This window comes from Diabrotica virgifera, chromosome 7, assembly GCF_917563875.1.
Source record: "Diabrotica virgifera virgifera chromosome 7, PGI_DIABVI_V3a".
NCBI lineage: Eukaryota > Metazoa > Arthropoda > Insecta > Coleoptera > Chrysomelidae > Diabrotica > Diabrotica virgifera.
In genome coordinates, this window is record NC_065449.1 from 152,007,389 (window position 1) to 152,027,029 (window position 19,641).

The window sequence follows — 19,641 nt, forward strand, 5'->3', positions numbered from 1 at the left end:
AATTATTAAAAAAAATATGAGTATTAATACTGGGTGTTACCATCTCTGGCCCTTAGGACTTTTTGGAGCCCGTTCGGCTTTCCATTCATGATATCCTGGATATCCGATGGGATGATAATGTGCCACTCCTCTATCGCAGCCGGTTGCTTATTTACAGATGCTAGCGTGTGTAGAAACCAGGGTGTTGAAATCAGTTAGGGTTTGGAAAAACACCACATTTACAAATACTAACAGATTTGGACACCGGAGTGTTAAAACCAACTAGCATTTTTAGTGGCTATTCGCAGTGTGCAAGTACTTAGAGGGGATACGAGAAACGATCGTGCGCGAATAGCGGAGAAATCTTGCAACTTTCCTAAATAAATCATATTGTCAATTGAAATTGTCAAATTGACGTATATTTCATACCTACTGTCATTGAAGAAGAACAATTATATGTTGCTCCACAATATTGATATGATAAGCAATTATTTTATAAAAGTAAATTTAAATAATTGTATTTTCTTGCAGTACTGCATTTTAATAATTAATTTTATTTACTACATACAATTGTTTACATTTTAATAACATAACCTAAATCTTTTTCCTCTTATAATTTTTTGGGCTATGTCCTTGACAATTATCCAGCAACCAGGACTAATATAATTTCCAATATAATTAAAAGTGCGAAAAATGTTGCTGAGCTATGAAACCAGGTGTCGCTTTTCTGAATTTGCACGGTTCCAATACATGTATAGATGTATATGTATAAAATATTTAATATGTATAAAATCAATGTCAATAGCCGTTAGCATCTATGCATGTATAAAAAAGCTGGTTTTAACACTCTTTGTTGTCCAAATCTGTTAGTATTTGTAAATGTACTGTTTTTCCAAACCCTAACTGATTTCAACACCCTGGTGTCTACATACGCTAGCATCTGTAAATATGCCAGCCGGCTAAAGCTCTTCGAAGGATGTAGGGGCTGGTACTCTTGCTCTTATCCGTTTTTTAGGTTGTCCCAAATGTGTTCAATTGAATCTGAATTGAAGTGTAAAACTTGAATCTCGACTCCATTGAGGTACTCACGGGTGAATCTTGTTGTATGTCAACCTGTATTGGCATGCATTAATTAATTAAAAGTTTTCACCAATGAACGCTGCGAAAGGCATGGCATGATCTTGGAGAACCTCTTCCACGTATCTTTGAGCATTCACAATACCCCTATTATCGAACACAACAATGGTAATTTAGATCACCATCATTTGATATAGATCTGATACAAGAGTACATTAACTTCTATTCTCGTCCGATTCAAGTGATTTTACTTTCCAGTTAAGAAAGTTACATAATAATACACAAGAGTAAATATACAATGACAGATAAGGAAACTATAGATACATTTAATGATCATGGACTTCGGAATCCAAGATCCGGCAGGGGAGGAAGATCACAACCAGACCACGGGGCCTCTCAGGTCGTCAACACACGAAAACCCCGTGTCGTCGAAATCCACAAGATAGCTACGTGGAACGTAACAACTATGTTTGAAGGTGCAAAATTACAAAATATTCAGCTAGAAATGGCCAGACTAGACATTCCTATCCTAGGTATATGCGAGACGAAATGGCTAGGGTCAAACATATTTGAGAGTAATGGATACATTGTATACCACTCGGGAAAGTCAGAAGGACCGAGACGTAACGGAGTCGCAATCATTGTCAAAGAAGAAATTCGTAACTGTATCCGAAATTTCGTCCCTTTCAATGATCGTATCATGATAATTCAGCTGCAAAATAAACTACTGAATATTAATATAATACAAGTCTATGCGCCAACAGCTGACAAACCAGATGAAGAAATTGAGCAATTCTACAGCCAAATTAAACAAATTCTCCGGAGCACAAAAAAATATGAAGCTACAATTATTATGGGAGACTTCAACTCCAAAGTTGGTGCCGAAATCACACAAGATATAACCGGAAAGTATGGACTTGGAGAAAAGAACGAAAGAGGGCAAAGACTAATACAGTTCTGCCAAGAAGAGAAATGCATTATAGCAAATACTTTGTTTCAGCAACCTAAAAGACGACTATATACCTGGAAATCTCCAGCTGATCAAGAGGGAAAGATAGTCAGAAATCAAATTGACTATATTATCATTAATAGAAGGTTTAAAAACAGTATTACATCTGCAAAAACATACCCAAGTGCAGACGCAGCAACTAACCATAATCTGCTCTGTGCTGGATTCAAACTAAAACTAAAAAGAATAAAAGCCCCCACAACGCAGAAGAAACCTAATACTCGACTCCTAAGAAATGCCGTAATATCAGATGAGTTCGGAAATAAGATAAATCGTGAGATTAAAAACAGTTAGAAAGATCTGGACAAGAAAATATGGGTCAAAATCTAGATATCATGAATTCCGCCATGGTCACCATAGCAAACGAAGTTTTGAAACAGAAAAAGACCCAATAAAGAAAAAGGATTGGATGACCGATAAAATACTAGACTTTATTCAACAAAGAAGAAATTGGAAAAACAAAGAGGATATTCGGTATAGAGAGATATATCGACAAATAAGATACGAGGTTAAGCGAACAAAAGAGGACTGGATGGAACAAAGATGTCGTGAAATGGAAGAACTACAAAGAAAACATGACGTGTTTAATATACATAAAAAGCTTAAAGAAATTACCTACACTCAGAGAAAAAGAACTCCTCACTTTATGAGAAACTCCAAAGGTAAAATAATTCTCGACTTGGATGAAAAAAAGGAAGAATGGACTAACTATATAAAAGAGCTCTTCCTGGATACGAGGCCACCACTTAACACCACAAAGTATGCGAATACTGGTCCTAGTATTTTAAAAGCGGAAGTAGAGAAAGCCATCAAACAGAGCAAAAATGGGAAATCTCCAGGCCCTGACCAAATACCATCAGACTGGCTCAAACTTCTGGATGACGACAATGTCTCACAACTAAAAAACATTTATAACCATATATACGAGACTGGCATGATGCCACAGATATGGTTAGAGTCTACATTTATTCCACTCCCAAAAAAGCCTAATACATCATCATGTAAAGACTTTAGACTAATTAGTCTCATGAGCCACTCTCTCAAGCTACTTCTTAAGATAATTCTTAATAGAATCAAGCAGAAATGTGAAGAGACAATGGGAAACAAACAATTCGGTTTCAGAGAAGGATTGGGAACAAGGGAAGCTTTGTTCTCAATGTTAACATTACTTCAACGATCATGGGAAGTACAGAAACCAATTTACGTCTGCTTTATAGATTTTGAGAAGGCGTTTGATAGAGTTCAACATAATAGGTTGTTTGAATATCTATAAATGATTGGAATAGACGATAAAGATCTGAGACTTTTACAACATCTATATTGGTATCAAGAAGCTTCTATTCTGGTAGACGGCAAAGAAATAGACAAAATTTGCATTCAAAGAGGTGTCAGACAGGGTTGTGTGTTATCCCCAACTTTGTTTAACGTATACTCAGAAATAATTTTTAATGAAGCCTTGGAAAGACAATGTGGAGTTCGAATCGGGGGAGAAACTATTAACAACATCAGATATGCAGACGACACCGCGATCATGGCTGAAAATATCGAAGATCTTCAATTCCTTATAGATCGAGTCACTAGGGAATGCTCCAATAACGGACTTAACATAAATGCAACAAAGACAAAGTTACTTGTGGTTAGTAAACAAGACGTCGGTCCTATGCAACTAATTGTCAATGATGAATCAATAACAAAAGTTAACCATTTTAAATAACTAGGATGTTGGATAAACGAGACACTAAATCCGGATGAAGAAATTAAAACTCGTATAGAAATTGCAAGAGGAGCATTTATGAAACTTAGATCTATTCTGAGCAACTCTCAGCTGAACTTTCAACTAAGAATCAAGTTCCTAAAATGTTATGTGTATCCTGTATTACTATATGGATGTGAAACCCGGATCATGAAGGTTAACATGATGAACAAATTAGAAGCCTTTGAGATGTGGTCGTATCGTAGTATGCTCAGAATATCTTGGGTTCAACGCATTTCAAACAGAGAAGTCTTAAACAGAGTAGGTCAAGGCGAAGGTGACTTAATGAAGATGATAAAAAAGAAAAAACTTGAATATCTGGGGCATATAATGAGAGGTAGCAGATAAGGGATGCTGCAGTTAATACTCAATGGAAAGATCGACGGAAAAAGCGGAATTGGTCGAAAGAAATATTCATGGCTCCGAAACCTTCGTCAATGGACTGGCTTATCAGCAGATCAATTGTTACATGCCGCACAAGATCGAGAACGATATCGGCAAATTGTTATGGAAGCTACCCACGCCCAAAAATTTGGACACGGTACTTAAAGAAGAAGAAATATACAAGTATGGGTATACCATATATTTTATGGGTACACATTATATTTTAAATGTCCCTGATATCTTTAGAAACAAAGAAAATATACGGTTTTATTCTTTAACATAACATAAAAGCACATAACGTTTAACAGTTCTAGTCGACACCTAAAGAGTTATTTGTCGACAAGGTGAGTGGTATATCCAGCGTAACATAAGAAAAGACGATAATTGTTTATTGGTGGCTCTTTGATGTTTTGGGTGGAATTTTCTTGAGAGTAAGTACAGATTTGGAGTCTTTACGTAGAGGCTCTTTAAATAGCGAGAGGTACATGGTACATTACACAGATTTTCTTTCTTTAAACACTTTGTTCCTTGCGCACTTTATATAGGAAGTAATTTCATCTAAGGGCCGGTTGTTCGAACGCTAATCAACAATGATCACTATCAAATATTTAATTACTGTCACAACTGTCAATGTCAACTTTGGTTAGGTTGCTGAAAACATAGTATATTATAATTATGAGATTAGTTAATCAATTAACATAACAATTATTAACATAATTGATTAATTAATTTCATAATTGTAATCAATAATTATGTTTTCAGCAACCCAATCAAAGTTGACATTGACAGTTGTGACAGTAATTAAATATTTGATAATGATCATTTTTGATTAGCGTTCGAACAACCGGCCCTTAGTGTATGATTGGTTATGACCTCCTTACGTACCGAATGTCGTTACTTTATATTTAAGTGAAATAAAAGTTCGAATATTGAATTGACCCCTCACAGTCTCAACATGACTCCTATTGATCACTTATAAGATATTGTCGGTAGACAATTAAGACTTCGTCAGCCCCTTCCTGTTTCCATGCAGAAACTATGGTTAGTGCTATCTGAAACTTCATAAACCATAATCAAATAGCCTGCCCAATATCCAGCATGCCTAGGTGATGCAAATCTGTTATTAGAATAATAGAAAAAACACGCGATATTAGGATAGATTAGAGAGAGATGTCGCTGATTTGCATCTCTAAAGGGAATTATTGCGTTCGCGGTAATGTCTCTTAAATAAGGTAGTTCGTTGGTATTTGGTTCAGAGTTGTGACTAGATAGCTCCACTGATAACGCCTGAGGAGGCAGAAATAGCTATTTGGAGATGGTGGTCCAACTCTGAATCAAATAAAAACAAAAACTCACTTTCCCCTCTTTCTTTTTTCATCTCTACTCAGATTTTTGAGTACTTGAAACTGTCTTCCGAAACTGTCTTCCCTGTCTTCTTACGGCCAGTTTCACAAAGTAAAGTTAACTTGTGGTTAAGAGATAACCTCAAAATAACCCGAAAATATGCGTTTCAGTTTCATAATTGTTACCCTTCTGGGTATACCCATAAGGATAACCCACTCCAATCTCTGGTTAGAAATTCTGTGAGTTAACCATACTTCGCCGTTGACCTGAAACTAAAACGCATATTTTGGGGTAACCTCTGGTTATCTCTTAACCACAAGTTAACTTTACTTTGTGAAACCGGCCGCTAGACGAAAAGAAAGTAGATACGTGGCCGTGGCCTTTCTGCTTTCTTCTATATTCATCAAAATATTGTTTATTGAAGTTATACTTCTTAAGGCGCGATTGAGAGTAAATTTTTATTATTCTGCGCGGCGCATGCGCACACAGACAGTATGGCGTTAAGTGGCTAAATCTTTCAAGTTATGTATATATCAGTGCAAAAAAAGGTGTTAAAAGAATATATTAGTGTTTTTAGTATTATTTATTCATTATTAATAGTATTTAGTTATTATAATTTTTTGTGTCTTTGGATTTGTCTTCCTCGAGAGTAAGATAAGTAGTATTATTAAAACATTTTTATTTATACTTCACTTCGTGTGTTTGTTACCGTGAATTGCAATTATGTCCGATAAACTATATACACAAAGAGCTTGTAGCGTTATTGGTAGAGCATTCGGCTAGGGCTAGATATCGATAGGTCTTGGGTTCAAATCCGGACCATTCCTATTCTTTTTTTTATTTTTGGTAAGTGGTAAGAATTAAAATTAGTTTGATATTTAAATAAAATAAAAAAAACTAAGATGAAGTAGTTTTCAATCCTGATAGCAATATTAATCATAGGTATTTTAAAATATTAAACTATTACTAAAATATTTTTAAATTGAAAACTTATTGGTCCATTTCCTTGGTAACACCTCAATGGCTTCTAAAATTTGCAAGCCAGATGGATGCTGCAGCGAAGAAGACAAGAGGGAATTCAAAAACTTACAATTCACGACCCCGTCTGTTCAGCTCGTAAATTCAAAAAGAAATTTTTATTTTTATATTTTTTTTATTTTTAAAAATAAACTGTTTAAAGTTTATTTATTTCGTTGAAATCATATAATAGAAGTATACCTTCTTACGTGCGTACAAAGTACACACACATACTTTTTTATTTTTATTTCAGTTATTTTAATTGTTTAATTATAGTAAACTTTGTATCTGGGGCTTTTCATCTTCCTCGTTTTAGGAGAGATGTCGCTGATTTGCGTCTCTAAAGGGAATTATTCCATTCGCGGTAATTTCCTTTAAACAAGACAGTTCGTTGGTATTTGGTTCAGAGTTGTGACTATATAGCTCCATTGAAAACGCCTGAGGAGGCAGAAATAGCTATCTGGAGATGGTGCTCCAACTCTGAACCAAATAAAAATAAAAATTGCCTTTCCCCCTTTTTTATCTTTACTCAGATTTTTGAGTACTTAAAACTGTCTCCGGTTCTTTTCCTAGACGAAAAGAAAGTAGATGCGTGGCCGTGTCCTTTCTGCTTTCTTCTAAATTCGTCGTCTCCTTGCTTATAAATTGTAAAAGCCGGAGATTTAGGATCCAGCCAGAAAGCAGTTTCTTTTAACGAAAAGTCTTAGATTTAAAATATTGTTTATTATTTTTATTTCAGTTATTTTAATTGTTTAATTATAGTAAACTTTGTATCTGAGGCTTTTCGTCGTCCTCGTTTTAGGATATATTAGTTTACATTATGTTTCTTACAGTGATGCATGTTTGCATTGTTTCAGTTAAAACACATTTTAAAGAGTAAAACCGTCTATCTTCTTTGTTTTTGAAGATACCAGAGAAATTAAAAAAATAATAATAAAACGTTCAGAAAACATGAAACTACAACATGGTTTCGATGTATATCATCCTCTGTACCTTTTCTTCCCTACAGGGGGTCTCAACCTTAACATATAAAAACATTTCTTTTCTTCCACCCGGTATAAGTACAAAAAAGAAGTTAGAGTAAACCTTTGCCCAACTGTGTATATACGGAAGAAAAATCTAAAATATTAGAAAAAAACAGCTGAATCCGCTAATATGTTTATAAAAAAATCAACCAAGAAAATGAGCATAATTTATAGGTGATACATAACATTTGAAACTAATTTGAAACTAATTACATTGCGTAATTAGTAATAATAGTACAATCATTCAAGCTTAAAATAGATCCAAACCTCGCAATTCTAAGAACTAATTGAAAATTTGGATTTAATTTCATTTTACCCTCCTCTTCAAACCTGACTTGATCGCAAAGTATGCTTTTTATTTTTAAGGTGTGAAAACTACCCCTTACTCCAATAAATCGAAAACTAATGAATGTTCTCAGAGGAGAGCAATAATGGGCTATCTTCTTCTTATGGTCCCTATCCGTTACGGATGTTGGACACTAACATGGCTATTCTGACTTTGTTGACTGCTGCCCTGAAAAGTCCGGTAGTGGTTAAGTTAAACCATTTTCGCAGGTTATGCAGCCAGGATATTCTTCTTCGTCCTGGACCTCTTTTCCCATGCACTTTACCTTGAAGTATGGTCCGAAGTAGGTCATATCGTTGTTCATTGCGCATTACATGGCCCAGGTATTCCAGTTTGCGACGTTTTATGGTTACGACTAGTTCGCGCTCTTTACCCATTCTATGTAGAACTTCTTCGTTAGTAACTCTGTCTATCCAGGAAATCCTCAAAATGCGTCTATAGCACCACATCTCAAATGCTTTGAGTCTCTTCAGTGATGCTTCAGTTAAGGTCCATGACTTCACGCCATATAAAAGAACGGAGAATACGTAGCACTTCAGTAAACGAATTTTTATTTCCAATTTTATATCGTGACTGTTAAAGATTTTTTTCATTTTGACGAAGGCTGATCTTGCTTTCTCGATCCTTATCTTAATTTCCGTCGATTGGTCCCACTGTTCATTTAAGTTTGCACCCAAATAACAAAAGTTGGTGATTTGTGTTATAGGTTGTTGGTTAACTAGTAATTGACCAGGTGGTATCCTATTTTTGCTTATAACCATGTATTTGGTTTTTTTGATGTTAAAATCAAGCCCAAACCTGCTACTTACTTCTGCCACCCTGGAGACAAGTGTCTGCAGACCTTCAAGACTGTCTGCAAAAATGACAGTATCATCAGCGTATCTTATGTTGTTCAATCGTTCTCCGTTTATAAGTATTCCCTCGTCTATGTCCGTTAGCGCTAGGTTCATAATGTGTTCTGAATATGTATTGAACAATAATGGGGACAATATACATCCCTGTCGCACACCTCTTTTTATCTTTATGTCGTCTGTTAACTGATCCCCTACTCTAACAGCTGCAGTTTGTTCGTAATAGATATTGTTTATTATACGGCGATCTCTGCTGTCTAGACCAATTGAATTTAATATTTTCATCAGTTCGTCATGTTTTATTCTATCGAACGTTTTCTGGTAATCAACAAAACACACATATATATCACAATTCACGTCTCTACATCTTTTAAAGAGAACTTGTATTGCAAAAAGTGCCTCTCGAGTACCCAATGCATCCCTAAAGCCGAATTGTGTGTTTGTCATGTGTTCTTCACACTTTTTATATATTCTTTTATGTATAATTTTTAAAAAAGTTTTCAGGAGATGGCTCATAAGGCTTACTATTCGATAATCTTCACATTTTTTGGCATTGGTTTTTTTAGGGATTGTTATAAAAGTTGATCTTAGCCACTGTTAAGGTATTTTTCCACTTTGGTATATTTTGTTGAAGATCAAGGTAAGTCTTTTTACTTCGTCTTTATCCATAATTTTTAAAAATTCTGAGTAGAACTCGTCTGGTCCTGCGGCTTTTCCCTCCTTAATGTTGTTTATAGCAGCTTCTACTTCCGCTTCGAGAATAGGTGGTCCGGTATCGTCATTTTTATTTTGTGTGATGGTGACATTCCTATCGTCTTCAAATGTTGTTGTCACATAGTTCATCCATGTTGTTTTTGTTTCTTCAATATCAACTATTGGATTTCCTTGAGCGTCTGTTAAGTGTCGCGGCCTTTTTGATTTATAGATGCCTGCTGCTTCTTTGATCTTTTTGTGGAGGTTGAAGGAATCGTGTTTACGTTCCAACATCTCGATTTCTTCACACTGTTCTTCCAGATTTCTGTTTTTAGCTTCTCTGACAGCTTTTTTTATCTCTTTGTCTAGAAACTGATATGCAACGTAGTCTTTCCGCTTGGATTCTCTTCTTCTGTCCATCATCTGTAATATACCGTCGGTCATCCATGGCTTTTTCTTTTCTGTCTTTTTCGGTCGCAGGTATTGGTCTAATATTTCCTTCCCAATGTTTTCTAAGTGGTTTATTTCTGTGTCAACATCATTAACTACTTCTGACTTGGATATGTTGTTCTTCAGATATTCCCGTACTTCTTGCTTTATGTCATCATCTCTTAGTTGTTTGAGATCGTATCTTATAGGATTAGGTTTGTGGATTTTTTTAAATTTCAGACGAAACTTACCGACAAGTGGGTTATGGTCTGACTTAATATCTGCACCAGGGTAGTGTAACAAAAATAAGAAAACTTCTGTTGGAGTGAAAGTAAAAAGAAAGATATACTCCAACAGAAGTAAGGAAAAAAAAGAAGAAAAGAAAAGACTAAGGTAACTAGTTGGGGCCTCTTATGAAAATAAAAATGAAGGGGCTTCAGCGGTTGAGCCGAAGTAGGAAAAATAAAAAATACTACTTTGCAGTAGTACTGAAGAAAGGGGAATTAGAAGGGATAATAAGTAGACGTGGGAAGAGACAGAGGCAAACTGAATAGAGTTGGCTAGCTATAGATGCAAGAGAGCAACTTGACACTCAAGGATGGATACGGCTCGTTTGCATGCCTGTCGAAGAACAGTAGCTCTATATAGATAGTAATGATGACTAGAAGATGAAATAATAAAATAAGAATAAGGTACTGAAAAGGAAGGAGATGAATAATGACTAAAAACGAACAAAATAAATAAAACTAACTAATCATGGGCGCCATGAAAATGATCTTCGATCATTCTCCCAGGTATCTTATACTGCTGTCAGATATTAAATATATCAAACCTGTAATAATGAACATAAAGGAATAATAAAAATAAATGATATACAAAATAAATAAACATATTTATTAAAAATAACTACCAGATTTTTAACAATCTCTGAGTTAAGCAAGTTCATATTATGCTGTGACTCTAAAATGACATAAGTTATACAAGAAGATATATATATTTTAAAGATAACAACAATAATGTTATCTGTTACAAACTTAAATATAAGTACCTCTTACTAACATATAGGGTACAAAATTACATAAGTCTTCTACCAAATGGTTATAGTACGCCCGCTACGTACAACTAAAGGAAACCGACGAAGATGAAAATAATACAAATAAATAGGCCCAAGCCTCACTAAGAGAAAATACAATACTGAATAAAGCAAAATTAAATATACAAATGAATAAACGTTATAGAAGTGAAGTTAAGAAAAATACCGACAAAATGACCTAAATTAACCGAGCAAATGCAATGAAATAAAGTAACGACGAAGTAACCGAACAAACGAAATAAAGCGAATAAATACAATATTTGGGAAACAAGCAAGTAATGTTACAAAATAAATTTACCCGAATTACATAAACCAATATCAAAGCAATAATAAAGTATTAAAAACCTAATTTTCTCTAGGCTTATTCCTGTGCACAAGAAGTTACCGTAGATACAAAGTTTGGGAACCAAATCATCTAATATACAAATACATATGTCAAAAAAAAACAGAGGTAACCTAAATCTGGAAAAAAAACATAGTGTATTTAACAGATAGTCTGAAATATAAAAAAAACCAATAGTTACTAAAACTCCTCACTAAATGTTCCCAAACGAGGTTGCGGTTGCATCCTAGAAAATGAGCATCACTATGATGCACCTCCATGCCCCCCCCGTAGGCCCAGGTGGCAGGACGAAAAGGAGCTGGAATGTCCCCCAAAAAGCTTGTTCCCAAAACATACTCCCAGTTTGACTTGGCGGTAGCTGCAATAAGGTCCAGGTGGCTTCCCTAGGTAGTCAAGGTGGGTACGACATCACATGAGGGTTAGTTTTCTTCCAAATGGCTAAAAACATATACTTCGTTTGATTTCTCATATAAACCGGTAAACAAAAGTAAAGAGAAGAAGAAATAATCGAGGAAAACTTTTTAGAAGCAATAACATAAAAAAACAACCATTAAAAATGGAACAAAAACTAATCTCAGGTAACCTTGAACTATTTTGAGTTTGAAAACATGAACAAATAATGGCATTGCATTTGAAATAGGAATATAAAATATGACTTATCTGAAATAACATGAGATTAAGATAGTAATAGCCATCTACATACATTTTATATACCTTAATGAAATGGTATTGAACCAGACAAAGATAGTTACATGACAATTTATAGATATATTGGACATGAAAATTTATAGATATATTGGATGTTCAATCGGTTTAAAACGTACAGAGAAATGGTAATTATTTCCAATATTAATTTGAGGACTTCAAAAATGTTTGGTTATGTAAAACCAAAAACCCCATTAATATAAAGATCGATATAAAGATAATATAAAGATCGAAATAATCTACATCCTTCACCTAAGGGACTGGCTAAGAACATTTAACAATGAACCAACTATTTCATATATTCAAGGTTAACTAAAAAACGATTTACCGGTTAATTTTTTATTCCTCTTCCACTGATGGTACTCCCATCCTTACTCCAGGAAACCCGTACTCCAGGAAACAAGTGGTGGTAACTTTTTACTATACTTCCAAACTTAGTTGAAATAAAAATTAATTTCGAAGAAATTAACCGCCATTTACGGTACTAACCACCAACACCAACCTGTCAACCTCGCAGCCACCGGCCAAGTCCCTCTCATTCCTCCCACAGTCAGCGAGGAAAACGTCAAACTCTCACGGAACACGAATTAAACGACAAGGAACGGTTCAACAACTATGTTCCGTACAGTGTGACGTCACATGAGAAGTCCTTTACGATAAATTAAAGAATTTAAATGGGAGGTCAAGAGAAAATAATTATTTTTTTAAAAATAATTACAGCGCTAAAAATGATAATATAACGGGTGGACCGTTACAATCCCCTCCTACTCGGGAAAAAAAATTTTTTAACCAAAAAAAAATTTTTTTTTTTTTTTTAACTTCAAAATATTAACAACTAAATTTACAATAGTCTAACAATCCACGTTGATTCGCAAGATTACTTCTAAATATAAACTAATGGTCAAGGAAAAATAAATCAATACATGACTCAAACTCATACTAAAATGTTACTATGTTACTCTCTGCTACCAAATATTAACATATATTGCTCAAAAGTCAAAACAAAACTAAATATTGTACTTAAGTTCATAATAATAACTGAGTGTCGAATTGGGCACTAAAACCAAAATTGAACTATCCATGGACATCAGATTTATAAAGGGTATATCCAAGAACGGAACAACCAGGAAAAGGTGTGAGCCAATTCGAACCATATCAAAAGTAAATGTACCAAAGTGAATAAAAAAAATCAGTAACTAAAATAGGTAAAGAATTGAACACTTTATCCAAAACTGAACTAACAATGGACACCAGATTCATAATAGTATATCCAGAGAAGAACAATCAGGAAGATTTATGGAACAATTCTCACTAATGTCAAATAATACCAATAATAAACATACCAAAGGAATCCAAAACTCAATAACCAAAATAAATGTGGAATCGGACACTTAATCCAAAGTCGAACTATCAGTGGACACCAGATTCATAAAAGGCATATCCAAAGAAGAACGACCAGGCAAATTTATGGACCAATTCACACCAATACTAAACCACATAACAGATCAGGTCTACGTACACCCACATCCGGTAATACGAACCTATCCAACTAAATACACAAAATAAATGAAGAATCGGACACTTATCCAGAATCGGACTATCAATGGACACCAGATTTATATAGGAGTATATCCAAAGAAGAACGATCAGGCAAATTTATGGACCAATTCTTACTAATACTAAATAAACTAAATTATTGGATCCAATGGTAACTAATACTGAACAAAATAAATAAATTAGGTCTACATACACCCTCATCCGGTAATATGAACCTATCTGAACTAAGTAATCCAAAATAAGTCAGAAAAAAATTACTAACAGACTAAGTAACAGAGATGTAACCAAACTAAATCAAAGGTAAGATAAATACCTAAAGTGTATTGACTAAAGTATTCCAGAATCTGAATAACAAAACTAATGCCTACGAAAAGAAGTGGGAATATATTCAAATGAACAACTCATCTGTCTAAACACTCCAAATACTGACTTAACGAACCTACTATGTATAGGGATGGCCTAAGCATTGATTTATAAACAAGTGCGCAAGATATTTATCCATGTTTACTCATCAACTCAAAGTACAAACATACTATGAAGCAAAAGGCCTAATATGAACTAAATACTTCCCTATTAAATTGTAAAAAAACTGAAATAAGTAAACTGATTACAGAAAAATGTTTAGGAAATGTAATGATGAAAAGACATCTGCCTACTCTGCCATGAGGACATAGATTACAAAACCGGACAGCAGTGATCAGTTGCTGAATTTCGAACCCACGTATTCACCAACTTTGAGCATCAACAGACTAAGTAGTTTCTAAGCAGAAATATGAAAGACTCAAGAATTCATACATACTTACATCAAAATTCCAAACTAATTCCAGAATCATACTGTGTAGGATAGAAGGATATAAATTATTATAAAGTGTTTAAGATATTGGAGACAAATAATGTTAATAGAGTAACCCAATAACAAATTAAAAACCACATCTTTCCAATATGGCAAATTCAATAATAAGATATAAATATGATCAAAAAAAAATTAGTAAATAATCAAATATTCCAAATAATATAACACATAACCTGAGATAAGTAGTGCATAACATACAGTTCCATAATAATATCCATATTAAACAAGAGTACCTACTTGTATGAGCTTACCTGTCCAAATAAGTATATAAATATATAATAATTCAACAACCCTTCTAACTTAAGGGGTTAGGTGTGCAAAAACTAAACAAAAATACAAGTGAAGTTCTGATTAATTGTATAATCCTACTGACAGGATTAGCAATTAATAACATTGACTCATAATAATAATTACAATGCACCATGCCTAATACCAAAAAAAAAGTTAAACTCATACATAAAGTACTACATAATAATTAAATTAATAAGTAATAAATTAAAAGTCATCAACAACAAAGCCAAAGATGAAATCAAGCAATGTATGTAGGTACCTGCATTATCAGATGACAAAAAAAATATCAGACTAAAATTTCTAACCATACTAAAGATTGAGCTAAGCTAAAGACAAACAGAAGAAGAGATTAGCTTGAACAACACTGTTAAGGTAATCTTCTTCTGAAGACTGTTCTATAACTTAGTAGGAAAATAGTATCAATGTTTCCTAACTAATAAAGAATTTATATTTAAATCTCAACCTAAAGTATCTGATTTCTATGAGCATTATATTATGGTACCCACATTGATATAATATTATTATCAACAATAATAAAACTAGAAACTGAGATGGATAATGGAACTACTTTACTATACAATAATTATAATTGTTATATTTAACACTACCAATTAAAGAAAAATAGTTTGGATGACCATCTGTAACCATCCGAACCATGCGAATTCAACGTATCATGTATAGAAACTAATGTCTGGACTGATATTGCTTTGTGGTGTGTGCCTGTCTTACCAAACAACCCAAATATCAAAAATAACAAATATAAAATATAATCTAAAGTTTGTAAGACAAAGATACATATGGAGAAAATATTAGCGACACACCAACAAATCAAAATGCCAGCAAAATATATAAATAATCAAATCAATAAAGTAAATAAAATACCTAAATACTGAAAATGATTTCTAGTTATGTATAAAATATAACCATACTAGAAAAAAATGTATGCATATAGTCAATAATTAATTGTACGTGCAAACATACTACCATTGGTAGAAGGACTAAAAATCCATAATAATAGAACATAATGTCAGTCATGTATACTCATTCTAAATACACAAATAAGTTTCCAATAAAAATACAAAATTCAAACTAAAATATGAGCTGTACCACTAAAACTAAAAATGAGGTATCGAAATAAACTAATCAAAACCAAAAGCAGCATAAGTCTACCTGTTTAGTATTCGTAAAAATTAAAGACAAAAATAAATCAGAAATAACATATATACAAAGATATCAAAAAGTTAATAAAACAGAAAATTCCAATAAAAGAAAATTGAACTAAAAGAACTACTGTCTTAGAACCATAAAACGGTTGGCACCACGCATTGGGCAGCCAGTGTAACAAAAATAAGAAAACTTCTGTTGGAGTGAAAGTAAAAAGAAAGATATACTCCAACAGAAGTAAGGAAAAAAAAAGAAGAAAAGAAAAGACTAAGGTAACTAGTTGGGGCCTCTTATGAAAATAAAAATGAAGGGGCTTCAGCGGTTGAGCCGAAGTAGGAAAAATAAAAAATACTACTTTGCAGTAGTACTGAAGAAAGGGGAATTAGAAGGGATAATAAGTAGACGTGGGAAGAGACAGAGGCAAACTGAATAGAGTTGGCTAGCTATAGATGCAAGAGAGCAACTTGACACTCAAGGATGGATACGGCTCGTTTGCATGCCTGTCGAAGAACAGTAGCTCTATATAGATAGTAATGATGACTAGAAGATGAAATAATAAAATAAGAATAAGGTACTGAAAAGGAAGGAGATGAATAATGACTAAAAACGAACAAAATAAATAAAACTAACTAATCATGGGCGCCATGAAAATGATCTTCGATCATTCTCCCAGGTATCTTATACTGCTGTCAGATATTAAATATATCAAACCTGTAATAATGAACATAAAGGAATAATAAAAATAAATGATATACAAAATAAATAAACATATTTATTAAAAATAACTACCAGATTTTTAACAATCTCTGAGTTAAGCAAGTTCATATTATGCTGTGACTCTAAAATGACATAAGTTATACAAGAAGATATATATATTTTAAAGATAACAACAATAATGTTATCTGTTACAAACTTAAATATAAGTACCTCTTACTAACATATAGGGTACAAAATTACATAAGTCTTCTACCAAATGGTTATAGTACGCCCGCTACGTACAACTAAAGGAAACCGACGAAGATGAAAATAATACAAATAAATAGGCCCAAGCCTCACTAAGAGAAAATACAATACTGAATAAAGCAAAATTAAATATACAAATGAATAAACGTTATAGAAGTGAAGTTAAGAAAAATACCGACAAAATGACCTAAATTAACCGAGCAAATGCAATGAAATAAAGTAACGACGAAGTAACCGAACAAACGAAATAAAGCGAATAAATACAATATTTGGGAAACAAGCAAGTAATGTTACAAAATAAATTTACCCGAATTACATAAACCAATATCAAAGCAATAATAAAGTATTAAAAACCTAATTTTCTCTAGGCTTATTCCTGTGCACAAGAAGTTACCGTAGATACAAAGTTTGGGAACCAAATCATCTAATATACAAATACATATGTCAAAAAAAAACAGAGGTAACCTAAATCTGGAAAAAAAACATAGTGTATTTAACAGATAGTCTGAAATATAAAAAAAACCAATAGTTACTAAAACTCCTCACTAAATGTTCCCAAACGAGGTTGCGGTTGCATCCTAGAAAATGAGCATCACTATGATGCACCTCCATGCCCCCCCCGTAGGCCCAGGTGGCAGGACGAAAAGGAGCTGGAATGTCCCCCAAAAAGCTTGTTCCCAAAACATACTCCCAGTTTGACTTGGCGGTAGCTGCAATAAGGTCCAGGTGGCTTCCCTAGGTAGTCAAGGTGGGTACGACATCACATGAGGGTTAGTTTTCTTCCAAATGGCTAAAAACATATACTTCGTTTGATTTCTCATATAAACCGGTAAACAAAAGTAAAGAGAAGAAGAAATAATCGAGGAAAACTTTTTAGAAGCAATAACATAAAAAAACAACCATTAAAAATGGAACAAAAACTAATCTCAGGTAACCTTGAACTATTTTGAGTTTGAAAACATGAACAAATAATGGCATTGCATTTGAAATAGGAATATAAAATATGACTTATCTGAAATAACATGAGATTAAGATAGTAATAGCCATCTACATACATTTTATATACCTTAATGAAATGGTATTGAACCAGACAAAGATAGTTACATGACAATTTATAGATATATTGGACATGAAAATTTATAGATATATTGGATGTTCAATCGGTTTAAAACGTACAGAGAAATGGTAATTATTTCCAATATTAATTTGAGGACTTCAAAAATGTTTGGTTATGTAAAACCAAAAACCCCATTAATATAAAGATCGATATAAAGATAATATAAAGATCGAAATAATCTACATCCTTCACCTAAGGGACTGGCTAAGAACATTTAACAATGAACCAACTATTTCATATATTCAAGGTTAACTAAAAAACGATTTACCGGTTAATTTTTTATTCCTCTTCCACTGATGGTACTCCCATCCTTACTCCAGGAAACCCGTACTCCAGGAAACAAGTGGTGGTAACTTTTTACTATACTTCCAAACTTAGTTGAAATAAAAATTAATTTCGAAGAAATTAACCGCCATTTACGGTACTAACCACCAACACCAACCTGTCAACCTCGCAGCCACCGGCCAAGTCCCTCTCATTCCTCCCACAGTCAGCGAGGAAAACGTCAAACTCTCACGGAACACGAATTAAACGACAAGGAACGGTTCAACAACTATGTTCCGTACAGTGTGACGTCACATGAGAAGTCCTTTACGATAAATTAAAGAATTTAAATGGGAGGTCAAGAGAAAATAATTATTTTTTTAAAAATAATTACAGCGCTAAAAATGATAATATAACGGGTGGACCGTTACAGTAGGCTTTCACTGATGTTATAGAGTTTTTGAATCTTTTATTTATTAAAATATAGTCAATCTGGTTTCTAATGAGATTTTCTGGCGTGTCACCGGGTGAGCGCCATGTGTATAACCTTCTGTATGGTAATTTGAAGAGTGTATTGGTGATTACCAACTCTTCTTCCGTAGCAAATGTGAGTAGGCGTTCTCCTCTCTCATTTCGCTCACCCAAACCCCATGAACCTACTACTTCACCATAACTACCCTTACCGATTTTGGCATTAAAGTCACCCATAACTAGCGTTACTTCATTGGTTTTTAGCTTACTTAGGACTTTCCTTAAATCGTAATAAAAAGCCTCTACTTACTGGTTTTTGCTGGGAATAAATCCAATTGAATGAGCATGATTCTCTCGGATATTGGAACAAAATTCGTAACGTATTTTTTTATTTGTTTATTTAAAATTACTCCGACGCCATGCTTATGTTGACCTTCTGTATTTCCAGAGTAATATATTTGGTGCTCGTTTATTTGACATTTTCCGGCATCAGGCCATCGCATTTCACTGATGCCCATTATATCGATATTCAGTCTTTCCATTTCATGGATGGCATTATAAATTTTGCCTGCTTCGTACATGGTCTTGACGTTCCAGGTGCATATTTTAATAAACTGCTTAATTTTTCTAGGCGTATCCTTTCCTTTTACTTGGGGGTTTCGCTTGCTAACGACCTGGGAGGCCCCATGGTTCTGTGTTGTTATTCCTCCCCTGCCGGATCTTGCACTCCGATATACATGATCAGTAGTCTTCACTCTCAAAGCTGTAGCCATGATAGATGTACAAGAGATATCCATATGGATCTTTAATGTAGTGGTTTCTCCTTGCCTTCTACATCCTTACGCCGTTGACCTAGTTCTCGGTTCATCCGCCTTTAGGGCCAGTTTCCCAACCTTAGGACAAAAGAGTGCCC

General features: G+C 33.9%; 1 long non-coding RNA gene across 1 annotated transcript; it reads right to left on the bottom strand.

Moving 5' to 3' along the window:
- Window positions 1-10,780: 10,780 nt before the first annotated feature.
- On the bottom strand, window positions 10,781-18,255 carry LOC126887633 (uncharacterized). The gene is made up of 2 exons (XR_007699121.1): window positions 12,377-18,255; window positions 10,781-11,781 (listed from the first exon to the last, which is right to left on the bottom strand). It is a non-coding gene; the product is annotated as an uncharacterized LOC126887633 (long non-coding RNA).
- Between the last annotated feature and the right edge of the window lie 1,386 nt (window positions 18,256-19,641).